This window comes from Vidua chalybeata, chromosome 5 (assembly GCF_026979565.1).
Source record: "Vidua chalybeata isolate OUT-0048 chromosome 5, bVidCha1 merged haplotype, whole genome shotgun sequence".
Lineage (NCBI taxonomy): Eukaryota > Metazoa > Chordata > Aves > Passeriformes > Viduidae > Vidua > Vidua chalybeata.
In genome coordinates this window covers 39,338,575-39,355,651 of record NC_071534.1, presented here as the reverse complement: position 1 = coordinate 39,355,651, position 17,077 = coordinate 39,338,575, and the positions used below count along the sequence as shown (strand labels likewise).

At 38.0% G+C, this 17,077-nt stretch overlaps 1 protein-coding gene and 1 long non-coding RNA gene across 2 annotated transcripts in view; one reads left to right on the top strand and one right to left on the bottom strand.

Annotated features, from left to right (window-relative positions):
• HMGA2 (high mobility group AT-hook 2) overlaps positions 1-17,077 on the top strand; it is a 121,827-nt gene that overhangs the window by 17,251 nt on the left and 87,499 nt on the right. The window lies entirely within an intron of this gene.
• On the bottom strand, positions 7,360-8,422 carry LOC128788851 (uncharacterized). Its single transcript, XR_008431222.1, has 3 exons — positions 8,334-8,422; positions 7,706-7,834; positions 7,360-7,445 (listed from the first exon to the last, which is right to left on the bottom strand). It is a non-coding gene; the product is annotated as an uncharacterized LOC128788851 (long non-coding RNA).

Below are 17,077 nucleotides of genomic sequence, written 5' to 3'. Positions count from 1 at the left end.
TTCTGCTGTTACGAGAACATGTGTTTGTTTAAATTAAGTACTACCAGGTCAATTTGAAGCTAGCCATGGCTGAGATAAAATTTAAGTTGTGTATATTGGATGATGAATGAAAAGGTTGCTATTTATGTAATTACAGAAGATAGCACAGATAAAAATTCAGTTTCTTGTTCTTGGAAGAATAACATAATTTCAGTTATTTTGAGTCTTTACAACTTTTGACTGCTGTATCTGTGGTGTTACTGCTTCATGTGAAGCACATAGCGAAAATTTACATAAGTTGCAGTTACTTTAATCTTCCCAACTACCTTAGCTTCCTTCTGGTGGTCACAGATACTATTTTATAACTTGGTAATACAAAATACTTTCTTTCTTGGACATCTTCTGCATCTATGTGGGCAAGAACATCACTTGAGAGTGTTCATTGTTTCAATGGCTTAAGAGCCTGAAGGGGCTTTTAGGATTATGAAAAAAATTTGTAAACTTAGGAAGTGGATGAAAGACATTAATTAAAAGTCTTACAATCTTTATATCTATACACCTACTCTTCAGTTCAGATGACCTGTGAAAGAAATCATCTCTCAAAACATTAACATTTTGAAAAAAAGGGTGATTGTTGAACTTTCCTCCTCCAACTAACAGATGTTCTTTTTTTTTTCTTTTCTTTTCTTTCTTTTCTTTTCTTTCTTTTCTTTTCTTTTCTTTTCTTTTCTTTTCTTTTCTTTTCTTTTGCCAATTTTTGGTTGTTTGCTTCTTTTACTTTTCAATTTAACATTTCAGGAAAAGCATAAAATCGTCCTACATGCTTGTACCAAATGCATTAAAAATTCACTAAAAATACGTTCTGTCTTCTCAATGTTCAGACAGGTATGTGTCTTCATTTCTTTAGACATTTGTTTAAGCAAATAGTGTCTTTCCTTGGAATTTCAGAGTCCTGTTCTTTTTTGATATAAATGGATGTGACAACATTTATTTGAAAGAGACCACAACAGAAAATTTAGCCATGATACTTGTTTTCTAAAATGCATTTATATTAGCAAACTGATACTTCACTCATTCTCTAAATTACTTCCACTTCTGTTAAGGTATATTAGAAGATATCATCTCAGCTAAAAAAGAATTTTGACTTCATTTGACATTTCAGACTACTTAAAGGAAAATCTTTTATTCTGTTTGAGGTCCAAAGAGGAACTTCTTTCAGGTAAAAAAAATTGCACCAGGTAAAATAAGGGCATCTCTAGGGAAAGGCAAACTAAAATTCTTAGCAATTCCCTTTTTATGATCTCAGATAACAGGTGTTCAAGAACTTTAAAAATCAGTTTTCTGTTTGGCTGTGTACTTTGGCTTTGTTAGCCTCACTGCCCGTTTTATGTACGAGGAAACTGAGCACTGAGGTTGTTTGCGGCAAGATCGGGAGGTGTTTTTATGCCTGCAATATTTGAATTCTTAGGGTTTTTTACTAGCACAGTTATCAGCAACCGTGCATCCAAATACCTGACAGAAAATCAGGTAAAGAAAAGTACAGGCACTCATTCTTGCTCCTTCATTTCCATTTTCACCATTGAAAATGTTATGAATGCAGAAGGAGCAGCTGGGCCTCACCTCCATTGAAAGTGTACTCCACAAGGTTAATTGCCTTGCCCAAGGAAATCTGTAGGAGAGCCAGGAATAGAACTCAGATTTCCTGGCAGCCTGCCCTGTGCCTTCAGCTCAAGGCCATCCTCCTCCAGTAAAGCTTGCTTGAACGTACATTGCATGAGGCAGGAAGGGAAACATTTCACTTTTCAATCCTGTATTTTAAACCAATAGATTTTTTTACCTATTTCTGTAAATTCAGGTGTGACAATTTCAGTATCTCTGGTATGTGTCTAGCTGGTGGGCAATGAGGAGTAGGAGTAAGATATTTAAAAAGTCTATATATCATCCCTCCAGATACTTGAAAGGGATGTAGATGTGGACCTTAGGGACATGGTCTAGTGGTGGGCTTGGCACTGCTGGGTAATGGTTGAACCTGATGATCTTAGAATTCTTTTCCAACTGAAATGATTCTGTGATTATGTGATTCCACATACAGGATAGAATGAAATTATTCTGGACCAGAAGGGTTTTGAACCAATCCCACATACAAGCCTGAACGATATTTGATGCATAATGATGATATTTTTTCATCTTTGTACCTTGATTACTTAGAAGTCCAATACTGATTGATTAAATGACAGACATAGTAACAGGAAGGAGGTGACTGGTTCCTTGAATATTTGGAATATGGATACTCTCCTTCTGAGCATTAGCCAGTCTGAGTCATAGCTGTGGGACAGGGCCATTCCAAGTCACCTCATCTAGAAATAGATGAGTCACCTCATCTATTTCCATTCCCTGTCCTCTTGAAAGGTAGTGCTGCAAAAGGAATGAAAACCCATGTTTTAATGTGTGATCCTGAAGAGAATATTTGGAGTCAGAACTCCTATCTTTTCTTAAAATTTCTGACTAATTGGGCCTTTCCTTTAACATAATTTAATTTAATTTAATTCTGCTTTATACTGTAAGTCTCTGTAGTGTAATAGGTCTACAGGAAGATACCACATTTTTTCTCTGCAGGAAAAGGCCATCTTATAAATGGCATTCAGTCCCTGTGTGGGTGAGTTTACTCCTGCCAATTAAGAGATACCATAATAATTAAAGGCAGGTAATACTTTTGGCTTTGTTCTGCATTCTGTACAGATCCAAGCAGGCAATGTGGATGCCGAAGGAATGCAGGGTTGATCCTCTCCTGGAAGAGTTTGGGGGAGACTGATACTGTGATAATTAATATTTGGAGATTACTTTCAGGTGTTTGAATGAAAGTCATTATAAGCTTTAAGTGCAAGTATTGTTATTTCCTCTTCCTTAATCCTACTCTAAGCCTCACTTCAAATTACAGTTCAGTGTTACATTTTTAGGTATGAGACTAGATTTTCAACAAGAAGGTGGACTTCCTCCATTAAATAGCTGCAAAATATCCTCACCAGGAATTGTCTTCTAATTCTGTAGCACACACTTAGTGAAGAAAAATATTTTCTTTTTGTCTTTGCTGTTTTGAATTTCTTTTGTGCTAGTTCCCATTTAAAATATAAGTGGAGCATAGTTTACAATAGCATTTACAAGTCCCTAAGTGAGATATTCATCAGACTGCAAAGGAAAACCAAAATAAAAGTAGAGGGACAAGACCCTGAGATTTGAAAATTGTGACTTCACAAGCTGAATTGCTTAAATAGCCAGATTGGGATATGTGGTTTGATGATTAAAAGATGCAGTAGTGACACTGCTGCTAGAAGAGGAAGAAATCTTTTCAGGTCCAGGAGAATCCAGATATTTTCAGTCTTGGGGGAAAATGGGAAACATGGAGGCCTGGGAAGATGACAGTTTGAAAGAAAAAGCCATATGTTGAGATGCATGTAATTGTGGAGTGGAGGCTGATAATGCTGACAACACTGTTTTGCATTCCCATGTTGCTCTCTGTTCAGAATGGTTCTGGTTGTACAGAAGATGCTAAATAGCCTTGCTGTTACTATAGGCTGTTCATGGGATAAGATTTCCTTTGCAATACTGGGACAAGGAGGCTGCTTCTTGGTTGTTTTGATGTTGCAGTGATTTCATTTCAGGAAGGAAATCTTGCTTCTGCACAAAGGCAGCCACAAGCCACCCTGTCCTGATGGGAGGGGGAGGTGGATTTATCTCTCAAATGCAGGCATCTCTGGATTTCATCCTTTTTCCTTCGTGGCATAACATTACAGGGAATCCATTACACCCAAGCTATAGGCTGTGTCACAAGGGTTTTAGGTTCTGTCATCCATTCCCTTCCAGGACAGGCTCCTAGAATATTTTGAAAGTCTATGTATTATCTCCAGAGTTATTTAAAAAACTTATAGATGTGGTCCTTAGGGACATAGTTTAGTGGTGGACTTGTCAGTGCTGGGTTAATGGTTGGACTTGATGATATTAGAAGTCTTTTCCATCCTAAATGTTGAAAACTGGCCTTAATTAGTACTCAAAAATTGTGTAGTTTCTTGTCTGCATGGCATTTCAGCTTCAAGAGAAGGGCTGGAGAATGCTTCTCATCCAGAACACAGGAGCTTGTGACTGGGACAATTATATGGGAGGTGTGAATTTAAGTCTTCATCACATTTGCTAATAGATAGACCCCCTGTGAATGGTCTTGCTCAGAGATGCTGATGCCCAGGCTGGACCTGAGCACTGTGAATGGTGCTATGCTCTGTCCTGGTAATTCATAGTTCTGAAGGCTTCCAGGGATGGTGCTAGATTTTGGATGGCTATTGGCTGAAACTTGAAATGGAGTGGAGTTTTAGTGGGGGGGTAAGGCTAGCTGCCTTAGATTATCAATTCTGCACATGTTCACCTAATTAAACAGGGAGGGCTGGAAGGTTAGTAAGAAAAACTAGGCAACTAAGGAACTTCCAGATACAGCTGCAGAGAATAGATGGATCAAACCCCACTCTAGTGAAATCTCCACGTTTATAAGATGTTGTGTGTTTTATAGCATCAATGCTAGAATTTTGCTGGCAACAGCTTGCTGCAGCCTATTTGCATGTGATATTAATTCCTTCTCTTGCCAGTTTAAATTGTATTCCCCGTTACCATTCTAGGTATTGCAGAGTTTAAGGGTTTTTTTTGGCAGTTCAATATATTTTTATGAGTGCTATTTCCATAGCAGTTTTAGGAGACTAGTAATGAATAATGTATATCTTTATTCTGCTTTTTCTTTTCACTTCTTTAAAATAAACTCTCTGTTTTCAGTTTGTTTTACTCTACTCTGTCAATCCTGACAACTGTTGCACTGTGGAACTGCAGCGTCAGGCTTCGGTGCTACTTATGATGATTTAAATAATAGTACTGATTTGATAAATTTGTTAAATTTGATAGTATGTCTGTGTTAGTGTGAGTGGGAATGGTGCTTGGTCCCCGGAGGTTGGTTTGTTTTGATCAAAAGTCATTTGCCAATGGTGGCAGTCTCCATTTTGGAGACTCAAAGATAATGAGTGAATTGGCACAATTTAGGGTTTTTACATCCTGTCTGTGTTGAGTAACTGCTGAGAGCTTGAAAACAGTCAGCCTGGTAGTTTCTGTATGGAGCAGAATTCATGACTTTACCTAATATATTACCAAATCCATTTTGACTGTTATCAATTATCCTAATAACAATTGGAGCCTTCTACAAAATGCAATAGAAACTCATATGTGAGCTTCACTGTTATGATCTTACCAAAATTCATTGTGTTAACATATTCTTTGGGTTTCTTTAGTATTCACAGAGAACCCATTCAGGCTCTGGCTGCTTCTCCTGTTTTATTTCCTGTTAATGATGCTAAATGCCTTGAGAGATCTGCTTGGGGACCCGCCTTCCATGTTCAACTGTTTATTTGGGTTTTGAAAAGAGCATCTCACACAATTGACGAAGTGTATACAGTACTTGGATCAAAGTATTGAATGTGTAGAGGAGACAAGGTGCCCTCTGTCATGGCATGCACTGTTGCATTCATTAATGTTCATTAACATTCATAAACTACTTGGAGATGTCAGAGGTGTATGAATTTTTCAAGGTACTTCTGCAAGCTTCCCATTTAAGTCAAGAATGATTGACTATTCAAGTGATTCTTTCATTGAGCTTTACACATAAGTCTCATTGAGGTAGGTAGACTGACAAATGGTCTGCCAGTGAGACATGATGCCCCTGGTCTAGTAGATTGAATAAGTAGCCAGGAGATGTGTGATAAAATATTAGGTTTGTTGAAGTCAGTGGCCAAACTCCTAATGAAATCACTTGCCTGGATTTCAGCCCTTCTCCCCCTGCCACCAATGTGATACATGACTGTGTCTGGTTACAAGCTGCTTGGTTACAAGCTCTATAAATTGTGCGAGTAGCCCTGTTTGCACGAAACTCAGGTAATTTGAGGAAGACCATTTGTACATGTTCAACAGAAACTTTATGGTTACTTACATAACAAGCAGTATTTGACTAAATCTGTGAATACAATAAATTTATTATTAATGTCAGCTAAGTTTTGAGCAGTTGCTGCATGAGTAACAGGTGGACTGGACTTGTACAGAGATACACACAGAAGATTTTTATTTTTGATTTTTTAATTATAAAGCAACTTGTATGCCACATGAACAGTAATGCTTCTTAAAAGGATAACTTCTTTCTTCTTTAATAATTTCTGTGAACTATTTGAAAAGTGAAACATGGACGGATCTGTACTGTAACCTTCATCAAATTTATTAAAGATATATGAAGATGTGGTTTTGAAAATTCCTGAATTATCTTGCTTATTCCACATGCATAACTTTCATTGAGCTGTGGTCATAGGTGGATACATACTGAGGGTGTATTAGTCACTGAAACAAATTCCTCTTAAGGTGAGTCTTCAACCAAGTAAGCTGGAGTCTTGCTATTGGAATCCAATAGCAAGACTCCAGCTTACTTGGTTGAAGTCAGGATTTCTCTCTCCAAAGGCTTGTAAATGGTGATATATAAATTGGAAACCCTTCCTTAGTTATGATAACAAAAAAAACACCTATTATGGTTTTGAGTAAGGGAAAGAATTTGCCATTTAATTTGCACCATATCTTGGGGGAGAAGGTTTTGCACATTGTACTTTGTTTAAACTAGAACAAATCCTTTAGGTAAAGACAATATCCATTGCACAGAGAACAACAAAGAGAAATTATGCTATAACTGAAGTTCACATATGACTACAGAAATGTTTCAAAATTATATTCTTAATAAGAATTTTGCTCCAAGCAGAAAGGTGCTTTATGTCTTTTACTGCTCATTTCAGGAAGTACGTCTCAGAACTTTTGCAGGCAAACTAAATGCAACTGCTTTCCAAGGAAGAGGTTGTTAATTCCATTATGCCAAATCACAAAAAAGGCTATTTACGAGAGAAGTTAGAGTTATCATGATCTTTTTGCATAATTATAAATCACTGTGTTTTTCTTTGTATGGTTAAAATTTCAAATAGTAATTAAGTAATGTCCCAGAGCAAGTTTTGTGCATTGCAAAGCTCTGTACACCTTTCTTCACATTCCTGAAACCATTATCTTGAATGTATAATAAATGAGAAGCAGAAATCTAGTGATATATTTAGCTTTCCCATTTTTTATGTGTTAGTTTTCCAAAAAGCTTTTAGTGACCTTATTACAAAAAAAAAAAAAAAAAAAAAAAAAAGTGGAGGAATTCTGTCCTTTTTTCTCACTTCTGTGAGTATTGCAGACACTTTGCACAAGTATAGAAGCACAGTTGAACATAGCTGTATCCATTCTGTGTTTGTCTTCTCTGGGTAAACATTTGAATCCATAGCTTGCCTTCTCTCTTCATTAAGGGCTACATAAATGTCATGGATAGAAACTTTGAAAAAGTTCTTATTTTCAGTAATTCAAACTTGATTATGCTGTTGAAAAATTGGAAAAGGTGTTTATTTAATTTAAAGAAAATGTGTGACGGTTTATTTGGAAGATATCTAACAAAATAAATGTCTAATCGAAGACTAACTCTGAGAATATGAGAAATTGCAGGTAACCTTTAAGAAAATAAAACAGCAAAGAGTACCAGACAGAGAAAAAGAAGGAACAAAGAGCCCAAGTCTCTATAAGACCTAGAGCAGTGGGGAATTGTCACTTTTGGATTCTTAGATTGAATTTGATCTCTCACCAGCTGTCTGCTCAGTTGTGTCTGATGTGCTCGTCTCAGTTTTCAGTCCAGGATGAGTGAGTGTCTAAGTTACCCATTTCTTATTTTGCATGCCCATCATAGCCCCTCTGCCTCTTGCAGTCTAGGAGACTGAAAAGAAAAACAATTTTCTTTCAGAAGCAAAGGTAATGTGTAAAGCTCTTTTGTTTACAGCAGTTATGCTCTGTATATCAAGGCTCAGGGTAACTCTCTTAGTTCCTGGATTGGATACAGTTTAGGAGGTTAACATTCCTCTTTTCAGATTCTGTTGCTCAGCTAGATACCTGGGGATCTCCCAGTAACCAGTTCATTATGGTTATCTTGCTTTATTGAAGACAGAATAGCCAGACCCCAGAGCCAAAAGCTGTGTCAGCTTGAGGAGGAGGGCAGAATCATGAGAAGTTTTAAGACAGTTCAAAATCACTTCATTCCCTTCATATCCTGTCTTAAGATGTATGTCTGATTTTGCACTTCCAGAGAGTGCAAAGAGTTGGACCCACAGCTTGTGATTTAAACTGCTGCTGACATCAAGATTGAATTTGGGTGGCAACACATCAGCACCATGAATGACTTATGAATAAATCAGAAATTTTAAGGGACATTTTCATACTTGGCTTGAGTGAAAAGTAGAGAATATTATTTGTGCAGATGGAAATGTCCATGCCCACTGAGGTGCAGTGTTGTCTTTGCTAATCTCAGATATATTTGTGTTTGAGTGTGGATTTTCTCCTTTGCACAGTGGTTCTCCTTTAGCCAGGCTATCAGTGAAGTCATAACCCCACAGCTGACCTCATAGTCTGTAATCATGGAAAGTATTGCAATCTCACAAATACAGTCTCTGAACGATGGGAAAATGAGCTGTAAGACAGGAAGTTGCTGTTTAAACTCGAATCAATGGCAATTATCAAAAACAGAGAAAGTAACAAGACAGTTCTGTAGGGCCAAACTGATTTTTGGTGTAGTACTGCTGAAGGCACTTGAGTTACCCCAGGGAGGAACTTACCCCCCTGCATCTGGAATGGCTTGATGGCAAGCATAGGGAGGAAGTGAATTTATGCTCCAGTTTAATACATTGGAAAGTTTTCCCTTGTCTGAAATTCTTTCTTTATTTCTGAATTTCCAGGCTTTTGTGGATTTATATTAGATCTTTAATGTTATTTCAGTGTATTTTTTCTGGTGTTTGATGTCTTTTCAGTTGTTTTTACAGATATGTATTTAATGAAAGAAAAAGCTGTCTTCCATTAAGGAGGTTGCAAAGCTTTCATGAACACTAAATAGCTACCAAACACAAGGTGTCTCTTTTTTTCAGATTGGTGGTTGTTACTTGTGTGGCTGAAGCATTTATTTCAATAAGAAGATGCAAGTATCTCTTAAAGAACATTTTAGCACCTCTTTTTCAAGGCTAAATATTACTGCAATTTTTACTTTTTTACCAAAGGATTGCCTCACCAACTCTATATGCAGAGTGTTTGTAACCTCTTAAAATTAGTGATCTGCAGTATAAATAGAACATCAACATATTGTGCTTACCAAACCTTGACAAATAATTATTTGTAAGACATGTGGAAAAATGGAATAAGTTACATGTTGTACCTATATGCAATTTTCTCACCCTTATTCAGAAGATACCAGAACTCCCTGTCAGTCAGGCCATGGGGAGTAGAGGCTTTTGAAGATGCAAGTGAATGAAGGGTGTTATTTGTTTACAAGCTGAATTCTCAACAGAAACAGAAGTTTGTTTTCCCTCACTTATATGGTCTCCTGAGTCCATGGCATTTCCCCAGTTGTGTCATGGTGTATGAGAACAAGAGTCAAGGGCCACAAGTTTTGGCAAGGGGAATTCCTGTGTAGTGAGGAAAAGAAATCCACCATAGAAGGAGGTAAGCAGGGGACATACTCTGTAGAGAGACTGAGGAATCTCCCTCCTTGAAGAAAGCTCAGGCCAACCTGATCTAAGTTCTGATTTAGAAGTCAGTGTAGCTTTGAGTAGAAGGTTGGATGAGATAAGCACCAGACACCTTTCAAAACAAAATTTAGATGCTTTTATGCTATACTTGTCAATGTATTTGAGCCTGTTGTATCTCAAATATTTTAATGACTGAAAATGCCACCAAGGTGTACTTCCTTCTTCACCAGTGAAAAGGCAGTATTTGAGCTTTGACTACTTAGAGGGTTTTTTTTTTGTGGCAGAGCAATCCTGGAATGAATAGTAGTTGCCCTAGCTTTGCTTTAATTGCCCATCTCACTCAGTGCTAAGTGAAGGGAGAAGGACTATGAACCTTAATTCTGGAAAGTCTTGGTGAGAGCCAGATGGCATCCCAGTACTGCTCTTTGCTTCTGAGAGAAAGAGATTCCTCCTCATTATTAAGTGGATTTTTACCCCTTGTGCTGAGGATCCACTGCTCTTTGTCTTAAACAAAGGTGAAAGGCAGTTTCATCTGTGTTTCTGCTGAGTTACATAAAAGAGTAGAACCAGGGGACAAAAATCTATCCAAGCACCCTGTGCTTGTTTTGTGAGTGATAAGGCAGGGCACATGGCAGAGAGCTGTGCTCCTGGCAGTCCTACTGGAGACCTATGAGGGGAAGAACCAGGGGTCAGCACATGGATGGACTGTGAAAATGGGAAAACAGCATGGGTCTGTGGCTGCACACCCCATACTGATCATGCATATAGCCACAGCCTCTCTCTGCTCTGACCTCACCTGCTACAGCTGACTGAGGGATCTGCCACTCCACTGCTGCAAATAGCTACTGCCAGACTGGGACAGGGAGGTTGCAGTGGTCAGTGATCTGATGGGAAAAGTCCTTCCTCAGGCCCTATCAGGCAAAAGTTTCATCTGAAAGCTTATGTTCGTAGTGCCACGTTGACACTGCAGCTGGCCCCCTTGTCCATATCCTGTGACTTACTGCACCCGTGTGACTTGCCAAAGAGAGAGAGTTCACCAGTCTGAACATTAGGGTGTTTCATGGCAAAGATGTGTGGGCACCAGTTGCTCTGTTGGAAGTTGGAGCAGGTCGGCACCACGAGGAACTGGTTTTAATTTGGCCCGAAGTCCATCAAGGAGCTTATTTTTACCACTTGGCTAAATGCATTGTTTTCCAGGGGAAAACATTATCCATCCATAGATTAGCCACAGAATAGTTGTTTTGTTCTCTTTTTAGAAAGAGAGAGAAGCATAAGGTTCACAGTAGTTTGAAATTAAGGTCCTGTGTTCTGTGTCTTATCAAAATGTAGCAAATACATTCCTAGCCAGTAGATTTTACGAATGTTGCCCCTGGACCAAAAGTCATGAAGGAAAATTCTTCTGTCCCTGGTCTGTGTCAGCACTGTGTGAACATATGTCATAGATCAGGTCTGGAGGAAAGTTTTTGTTTTCCTTTTTTTTTTATTTCTGTGCATACTTGCAGTAAAACTTTTTTAACAGTTCATCTGTTCAACTTGTTTATTCCCTACTTGCAGTTTTACTAATCCTTATTTTTTGTGACATCATAATGATTTCCACAGCAACCAGTTGAGAGATTGCAAACAAAGGGTTATGACTTCAGGTGCAGACTGAACAGACAAGCTCTTAAAAAAGAGGTTTTCAGACAAATGACCCTATTAATAAATAAGAGGGTTGGGTAAAAATCCCCAAACAGATGATGTGCAGTACTGACAGAGGTGATTCAAGCTGAACCATTGTTAGGATTTCCTATGAGACCATAGTACTGTTTAAAGGCCATAGAAATACATGAATCTGCAAGAAATTATTTTTTCATCTCTTTAGAAATGCATAGTCAAGTTGCTATTTAAAGCTGCTGTGTTTCTCAGAACAAAGTTACCTCTTGACTTGTGTGTTGTTTCAAAAAAAACACAAGCCCCCAGCTGATAACTATTATTGAAAAAGACACTATTGGTTCCTCAAGGACTTTATTCTGAATGTGATCCATGTCTAGGTGAGTTTCTTGCAAAAGCTTCCTCAGATTATCAGCAGCAAAGATTTCTGATGCACTTCATTGCATTCACAGTTGGAATGAAGGGACATGGCGAAGGAACTCTATTAGCAGTAATTTTATGCTTGACTATATTTCCTACATCTAACTTCACTTTGGATTTACAGCTCTTCTTCCAGTTCTGCTGCTTAGTGGGACTCATAAACCCTACTTGAAAGAGTAAAGAGTGCTTCTCGGTGTTGAGGACCGTTCCCCTAACATTCCCACCAAGCGGACAGATTTTTAATTCCTTCCCCAATACCCTGGAGCTGTTAGTTTAAACATGACAGGAGATTCAGGAGTGAGTCTATAATAACCAAGGAGTTTCTGGGGCTATGCTTTTATGTTCGTATCCCTGTAGTCCGTGTTCTTCTTCCTTGGGCAGTGTGTTGGGAAAGATTACAAATCACAGCAGCTTTGTGAGCTTGTTTCTTATGCTGGCTTCTGACAGAGATGGAAACCTGTCTGTGTCCATGCTTTGGCCTTGGTTCAAGATTCTCTGCAGAGTTCATGGCCTCAGCTCACTTCAGATGGGTACCTGTCACCCTTCAACCACTTCATCTCCCTGTGGTAGCAGTCTTCTCTCCCCACCCCGTCTCTGGGCATTTTTATCAAAATGCATCTGAAAAGGAATAGCAAGTTTGTGGAGATAGCATTAATTGGGCAGCATATCCTGTGTGGAGCTTTCCTCTCTCCATGCTTTTTTTTCAGCTTCTTCACATATCAGACCTCAAGACAGGATTTGTATTTATTGGTGTGTCAATTAATAACATTTCAGTAGGTCTTGCTTTATTTAAGTGTGTTTGTGTTCTTCAGGTATCTTTGTCTTACCCTTGTTTCCCTCTTCTTTTAACAACAGGAGGGATTTCTGTGTGGGCCACTTGTTCTAACTCTAAATACTTTCCAAATTTCCTTTCCCTTATAGTTTCCCACAGGCACTATTTCTTAGTTTCTCTAAAATACTTCCCCTAGGATTTGTCTCTTTTTTCCCCCCTAGTATTTCAAAGTTTGGACAGGGATTCTCTGCTTCCTGGAGTTTTAATAATTACATCCTCTGTGCCCAGCCATGGCCTGTTAATGGAGTCATGCGCACTGGGTTTCTTACAGGAATTTTCTGTTTGCTGCTCCCAAGAGCACAAAAAGTCTTCTCACAACTGGTATTGGAGTAAGAACAACAAATGCTTTGGGCTTTTCCTGAGCAGCAGAAGTGGCTGGGAGGGGCTGCTAAATCTTGATTTCTTCATCCTGAGTAAACAACCAGTGTAGGTTTGCTCTTCATTTTGATGAGATGAGATGGGAACAGTCATTCTGGGGAGTGGGATGTATTCTGCATAACATCTAAATAATATTTCTTGTGTAAACCTTACAATTTTTTGTCAATATGATACCTTTTCCCTTTTGAACAGTAAGGCATTTTTGGTAGCTTTGTCCCCAGTACAGTTTCTTCAGGTGATTGAAAATTAAGTTTGTATAAAAGTGAATGTACTAGACTGTTCCAGACATACTGACAGCTTTTCAGGGATGTGGAGTATTTTCAGTTTGTTTGGGTGATACTCAGCTAACTAGGATAGATTTGCAGAGATTAATTTCTTTCCTCAATGAGTAGTGAGTCAAGATGAGAGGTGATCAGCCATCCCTTGAACTGTCTCTATGGTCTGAATATAAAGCCATACCATGAAGAAATGAGGAGATTAGTTGTAAGGTTCTTGTTCTATTCTTCTTCCCCCTGTTGCCTATCATGTTTTCCCTTTTGTCTTCTGGGCCGGGTCTTCCAGCCTGATGCAGGTTGCTGTAGGCCTCTCTTTGCAGTTCTCTTTCAGTTAAGTAAATCTGATGTATGGGAATGGTGCTCCTATAAATATTTACCCTAGTAAGTACCCTGCTTTCCCTGGGCCTTGTAGACAAAAAAGCAAATCCTTCAGCTTTGAGAGGAAAGGTACAAACATCAACAGGTGGTGTCTGCTGAGGTTTTTGTATGCCGGAAAGAACAAAGTGGATTAAAAAAAAAAAAACTGTTGCATTTATCAGGTACCTAGAAAACCTAAACCTATGGGTGTTGGTGTATAAATGCAAACACACACACTTCGCATTCCTGGTCCAGAAGTGCTCTGAAATCCTGCTGCAATTCTTGTGAAGTCACCCACCTTTATATGCACTGAGCCATATTTCAGTCATGTTGTGGGTGGTTATTTTAGTCTCAGTTTCACAGTAACTGTACCTGGAATGATTACACCAGCAACAATGTGAAACATCTTAATGCAAACGGCAGCAATGGGGGGCAGTAGGCTGGAATCTTCCATAACCCCACCTGCGCTGCAGCCGTGGCTGCACATCAGGGCTTCCCACAGCTGGGAGTACTTAACTCACAGCCTCCAAGTAAGTAGCTTCTATTTAATTTTGAGCACCAGAATATCTCTGCTAAAATAGAAACTGAATTTCCTGAAGCTTGTGGAGCTAAGGTTGGAGACAGGCACATTCGCTAAGAGGTCTAAGCATTAAAAAAATTGAGATGGGACTCATGTTCTGGATTGATTTTTTTTTAGTCTCTCCTTATCTGATTTTCTTTCTTCAATGAGTATTTTATTCCATTAACCTTGGGGAGGAGGATTGCAGAGACTGATGGGAATGTGTTTTAGTTTTCATTCAGTTAAATATTCTTCAAGTGTTACATATGTAAAACAGCCATGGCTGAGCGTGCACTACAGTATATTTATGTAACTTGCAAAAATACTTAAGGGCCCTCAGTCTTTTTGTAACATCTGAATAATGCCTTTGTTTGAAGAAGTCAGGAGGTTATGAGTGGCTGTGGTGAGGAGTTGTGTAAAAATCAGTCAGATCTGATTTGGTCAGAATGAAATGGTGAATGAGAAGTCAGAAAGAGACACCCTTTGTGTGAATTGGATGCCATCTGAGAAAGAACAGATTGACCAGTATGTAGCTTGTGAGGTTTTTTTGAAGTGCCTGTATTTGAGCAACTTTTCTACATAAAGACACACTCAGACATTCAAACCAAAGAAGTTCCGAGGCAAACACTTTTTAATATTGATAATAGAAAATATTAATATAACAGAAATAGAAAATATTAAATTATACATAAATTTTATTTAGCTGTGTACAAATAGAAAATACTAAATAATATAGAAAATAATATTGCAGTTAAAACTTTCCAATCTAATGTTTTTAAGAGCAAAAAACTGAGAATTCAGTTTGTATTTGGAAAAATATTGCCAATAAAAAACTCAAAATGCAACCATATTCTATTTGCCAAAGCTGGAAAAATATGTGAACATTTACAACAGCCAAGGTCAGCTGGCTTTGTCTCCTCCTGATGTCTTCTTCCTCACAACCAGGACTTTTGTGACCTTTCCTGTAGAGACTCTGGAGTAGTGACCCCTAATACTAAAACTGTTTTTTTCTGTTACTTTTCATTACATCTCTGACAGACATCAGTAGGGAGAAAATGGTAACCTTCCCAATTAAATCACCTGGTTCCTTTTCTCTTTTTAATGGTGATATTTTTCTTTCTATAATTTTAATTGTGATTTTTACTTCATCCTCAAATAGCTTATCTTTGAATCTGAAATGCATACAGGGATATAATTTAAAGAGAGCTGGCCAAGCCTCTGACTCTGTTTCATCTGATGGATTATATTTTGTCTGTTGATGTCTAGCTGTGTGGGGAGTGTGCTCAGGTCTGGAGACTGAGTTTTCTGTGGGTTAAGTTCAACCTGCTGGCTGTGAGAAAGGCATCGTTGTTTTGTACCTAGTGATAGCGAAGATACTTGGTTTCATATTTCTTACCAAAAAAGGAATCCATCTTGCTCCTGAAGTCTTACACAACCAAAAAACATTGGCCAATGATTATTTCTGAGTTCATAGTCACCAAAATGTTGTCTTTCTGAATAGAAAATTGTGTGAAATAAATCCTTAAATTATGAAATAAATAAAACAGAATGTTATGTGCAAAGTGCATTAAATGTATTGAATGCACTAAGAGCAATATTTAATGATTTTGCAGACAATCTCACTCTCCCTGCATTCCAGCTCAGGCTGCATTTAATGTGTCATATCCTCCATGTGGCATTCAGCTCCCTGTGACTTTTCCATTAAGTTCACCGATGTATGCACTGGTTTTCTTGAAGTGCTTAGGAAGTTTTGCAGCAACTAATCTGTTTCCGGAAAATAATGATAGTGTAGCACTTCACAAAACAAATATGAAAAGTAAATGTTTGGCAGGGTTACTGAGAAGAGTTAAGGTTAGGTAGATAATAAAAATTGAACAATCCTGTCATCCACTTGTTTGCATACTTATAGTACTAATTGCTGCCTCAGTTTTATTTTAAAAGTTGCAAGTTGATATGCTGCTTTAAAAGGCATGAACTTATCTTACCAAGTGAATGAGCAGTGATACACTTTCAAGAATACTTGATAAAGAGTCATTTCCTAGTACCACACACTGAGGAAGTAATTTGAAATGAGTAACTAGTCGATTTAATAAGTCAGCTAATGTACTCTTGAAAGGAATGGAAATAATTTCATATCAGACTAAAATATTTGATAAAGAACCTATTGTACCTTCATCTCTCAGGCTTGAATCAAGTACTTAAAATCTGTGGAAGTGTTTTCTATGACTTTAGCGTGGTTAATCAGATTTTTGCAAATACATCAAACAATTAGATTGGTTGATCCTTTACAGCATGGTTCTTACAGGAGGTTATATCGATAGATGGTAATTTTGACCTTTATTAACATTGATGTCTGTGGTGGTCAGTGGAGATTTGTGAATAATCATGAGGTGCTGATGTAAAATTGTCAGTTTGCTATTACTACGAAATTTCTCCTTAGTACTACAATGCAGTTAGCAGAGCTGAGCAATAAAAGCTGTTTGTTCAGCTAAAGTCCCAAACTTTGATTTTAATATGTTTGACAAGGTCTTTCACAAGAAAACCATTTCCCTTCAGGCAGACTTCCAAGTGGTTTTTTTGGTCTGTTTTTAAATGGCATTTGTAGGTCAGACAGAAGTACCGCCAAGCTATCTTAGCCTGTTGCAATTACAATCATCTCCTTCACACAGTAGTAACAGAATTGTATGTCTTTAAAATATTTTCTAGGTATTACAAATGAGTATAACAACAGGAATAGATGCACTTGTAGTATTGAGTCATAAAATTAATGCAGAACCCCCCCCAATGGCTATGTAGTTGCTTTCCAATACTTCTTTTTCAGTGATATTTTCCAATTTTCTTTCCCAGAGAGGACTTCAGCACATGCTAAATAAGCAGGTCTGAAAATGCACTTTCATTGGAAAGTCATTAATGATGGATTATAGTAGAAATTGATGCAGCTATAGAATTTGTTTCTTTAGTATTTTTTCCTACAAGA